The sequence below is a fragment of the Pteropus vampyrus genome, unplaced genomic scaffold (genome assembly GCF_000151845.1).
Source record: "Pteropus vampyrus isolate Shadow unplaced genomic scaffold, Pvam_2.0 Scaffold561, whole genome shotgun sequence".
Classification (NCBI taxonomy): Eukaryota; Metazoa; Chordata; class Mammalia; order Chiroptera; family Pteropodidae; genus Pteropus; species Pteropus vampyrus.
Window position 1 is genome coordinate 480,768 of NW_011889342.1, and position 4,377 is coordinate 485,144.

At 37.4% G+C, this 4,377-nt stretch overlaps 1 pseudogene; it reads left to right on the forward strand.

The window, feature by feature from the left end:
- Window positions 1-1,136: 1,136 nt before the first annotated feature.
- LOC105308263 lies at window positions 1,137-2,083 on the forward strand (annotated as a pseudogene).
- Window positions 2,084-4,377: the final 2,294 nt, after the last annotated feature.

A 4,377-nucleotide genomic window follows, 5' to 3' on the forward strand; every position in this document is an offset into this window, starting at 1 on the left:
GCCAGAACCAAGGACTCTTTCTCCTCATCACAAACTCTCAGGAACCCCACCACCGAAGACATTAGATATTTTTCCCCCTCATGTCCAATTCTTCCTACTATTTCTGTTTTTTGAACTGAATTCTTTAAACTTCATTAAATACAGGACAGAAAACTAGTCATATAATCTGGCAAATAATTAATTTAGTACTATCTGACCCTTATGAAAAATCAGAAAAACCATATAGGCTTCAACTGAAATCTAATTATCTACTTTCCAAAAAATTACAAACAGAAGTGAAATGAAAACAGCAAATAAATACAGGACAGAAAATCATCAGATTAAAACGGAGTACCAAGCTTACCTGTCCATTGGAGGCCTACCCACTTGAATTTGGATACTGTTTCTACATTCTTCACAGGAAAAGTAATCTGATGTTGATAACTTGCCTTGTATCATTTTATTCCTAGTTCTTATAACTGGAGGTGAAAATAACATGCCCCCAGTAGGTCATAGTATGCCCATCTGTGAGTGCACATGTGCATGTGCATGTGCATGTGTGTGTGTGGGGGGGTCGGGGCAGTTCTCAAAACGGGGGTGTCTGAGATCATATACTCCAGTATGTGACCCTTGAAAAAGAGAGGTAAGGATTGTTAACCAACAATAAGATGGGGATCCTTTTCTATTCACAAGATTCCATGGAAATAAAATTAATTAAGTGCAAGGAACAACTCACAGATGAAGGGCTCTCTGTGTCTTGAAGTATCAGGAGTAGCAGTTCCCCCATGTTCTCTGACAGCATCTGTCATCACTCTGCCTCTTGTTCATTCTCCTGGACATACTGGCTTCATTTTGAGACTTGAATATCTGAAACAAGTTCATCCTTAGCACCTCTACACTGGCTCTTTCTCCGAAAGAAGACACATTTCCCCAAATAAATTTATGTCTCCTGCTTTTTCTTCCTTGAGGTCACTGCTCAAATGTCATCATCTGTTTAGGTCTTCCTGAACTCTCAGTAAAAATAACACTCCATTTATTCACTTTTATACATGCTGTTTTTCATTACATAGTATTGCAATTGTAGCATTTCTACCACGTTACTAATGCCCATTTATGTAAATCTTAATCTTTTTATTTATAGCTGTGACAATCACCACATGCTAACAGGCAATGATACATGACTTTCAGAATTTCTTCTTCTGGGACTTTCAGAGGAACCAGAACTGCAGCCCCTCATATTTGGCTTCTTCCTCTCCATGTACCTGATCAGTGTGCTTGGAAACCTGCTCATCATCCTGGCCGTCAGCTCAGCTCAGACTCCCACCTCCACACGCCCATGTACTTCTTCCTCTGCAACCTGTCCTTGGTGGACATCTGTTTCACCTCCAGCACCGTCCCAAAGATGCTGATGAACATTCAGACTCAGAGAAAAGTTATCACCTATAAAGACTGCATCACACAGATGTATTTTTCCACATTCTTTGGTTTGTTGGATGACTTAATTCTGACTATGATGGCCTATGACCACTTTGTGGCCATCTGTCACCCCCTGCACTACACAGTCATCATGAACCCCTGGTGCTGTGGGATACTGGTTCTGGTGTCCTGGATCATGAGTGCCTAGATTTCCTTGTTTCACAGCTTATTGGCGTTGAGGCTGTCCTTCTGCACAGACTTAGAAATTCCCCAGTATTTCTGTGAAATTAATCAGGTGATCAAACTTGCCTGTTCTGACACCTTTCTTAATGACACAGTGATATATGTTGCAACGGGGCTGCTGGGTGGTGGTCCTTTGGCTGGGATCCTTTACTCTTACTCTAAGATCTTTCCCTCCATACGCAGAATCCCATCAGCTCAGAGGAAGTATAAAGCATTTTCTACCTGTGCGTCTCACCTCTCAGTTGTCTCCTTATTTTATTTTACAGTCTTAGGAGTGTACATCTGCTCTGCCGCTACCCACAGCTCACACTCAAGTGCAGTAGCCTCAGTGCTGTACACCGTGGTAGCACCCATGCTGAACCCCTTCATCTACAGTCTGAGGAATAAAGACATAAAAGGAAATCTGAAAAGATTCTTTGGAATGGCAGGAATAAAAATAACATAATAATCATTAATGCTGTTTTTGAAAATTAGAACACATATCAAAAATGAAAAACAGCAGATTATTATAATTTTCCTCCGTTTTGTTTGCCTTAATTTTTATCAGTTAGCTAATGCTGTATAACAAAGCGTTCTGAATGCTGTGATTTATATCAGTTGGATTGTATCCAGGAAATTGTTCTGATCTCTGCTCAGATACTCATGATCTGCATCAGCTGGGAGTCTCTACACTACGTGTCTCGAGCTCATCCATGATGTCATATGAGGCTATAGGGCTTACAAAAATGAGTTTACCAAATGTAATTTGCCTCATATTAATGTCACTAATTTTATATCCATATATGACATTGTTTTCTACTTAGTGATATTTCTCCCTTCCTCAATTAAATTGTGACTCAGCTACCTGTGCTATGCATCCTGCTTTGAGCCATGTCATTCGATTTTTTTGCTCCACATTTTTTCTTTTTGAAAGTTTTGTTCTTTTTAAAAATATCGCTCTGACATTCATTAATAAAATTATATGTTTCAAGTGTGCAATTCAATAACACATAATATGTAATATTGCATTGCGTGTTCACCATCCAAAGTTAAATCTCCTTCTGTCACCAAATATTTGACCCTTTTCCTGCACATATTGAAAACTTTTAATTTACTGAATTGAAAGAACGTTATAAAATTAAGAATATTTATTGCATGGGTCCATTATACATAATTCAGGAAATCGTAGGATAGTTTTAATTCTGTTGTTATATAATCATGAAAATCGATTCTCCCTAAGCCTCAGTTTCTTATTTCTGATGGGAATGTGGGGTAATAATAATTCTGATGAATATACTACAGAAGAAATGAATTCTGTGAAAATAATTTTTTTAATTTAATATTATCTTTTTAAGTTTATTGAAATAACACTGGTTAATACAATTATATAATTTTCAGGTGTACATTATAATTTGATATCTATATATTCTATGGTGTGATTACCACCCATAGTCCAGTTTCCTTGAGCTACCATGTATTTGATCTCCTTTACCCCCTTCACCCTCCTTTAACCTCCATATAATTAACCTCCTTTACGCTGTCTACCTCTTTCCTCTTCCCCCACCCCTACCCTCTGGTAACCACTAATCCAGTGTCCATGTCCCTGAGTCTCTGTCTGTCCCATTCATTTGTTGCTTTTAGGTTTATATCCCACATATAAGTAATATCATTTGATTTTCAACTTTTTAGTTTGACTTATCTCGCTTAGCATGATTATTTTGAGGTCCATGCAGGTTGTTGCAAATGTCAGTATTTCATCTCATCTTATGGCTGAGTAATATTCCATTGTATATATATATACCACAGCTTCTTCAGCCAATCATTTATTGTAGGACACTTTGGTTGCTTCCATGTCCTGGCCACCGTGAATAATGCTGCTATGAACGTCGGTGTGCAAATATCTTTTCAGATATGGGTTTTCAAGTCTTTGGGGTAAATGCCCAGTAGAGGGATTGCTGGATCATTGGTAGATCAATTCTTCATTTTTTAAGGAACTTCCATACTGTTTTCCATAGTGGCTGTACCAATTTGCAGTCCCTCCAGCAGTGTATGAGGGTCCCATTTTCGCTGCATCCTCTCCAACATTTGTTATTACATGTTCTGTTGATTACAGCTATTCTAACAAGTGTTGATTTGCATTTCTCTGATAGCTATTGATGTTGAACATCTTTTCATATATTTGTTGTCCATTTTTATGTCCTCTAGGGAAAAGTTTCTGTTCAGATCTTCTGCCCATTCTTTGATTGGATCATTTGTTTTTTTTTGTTGTTATTGAATCGTATGAGTTCTTTGTATATTTTGGATATTAGGCCCTTATTGGAGGTGTTGCTTGCAAATATATTTTCCCATTCAGTTGGTTGTCTCTTTACCTTGTTGAAGGTTTCTTTTGCTGAGCAGAAGCTCTTTAGTTTAATGTAGTCCCATTCATTTATTTTTACTTTTACATCCCTTCACTTTAAGGTCAAATTCATAAAATCCTCTTTAAGTCCAAGATCCTTAGTTTGGTTCCTATGTTTTCTTCTATACATTTTATTGTTTCAGGTCTTATATTCAGGTTCTTATTCTATTTTGAGTTAATTTTAGTGTGTGGCGATAGACAACAATCTAGCTTCATTCTTTTGCAGATGGTTTTCCAGTTTTCCCAGCACCATTTATCGAATAGACTTTCCTTTCTCCACTGTATGTTTTTGGCTGATGAGATTTTGATGGGGATTGCATTAAATCTGTATAATGCTTTAGGTAGTAAGGTCATTTTAACTA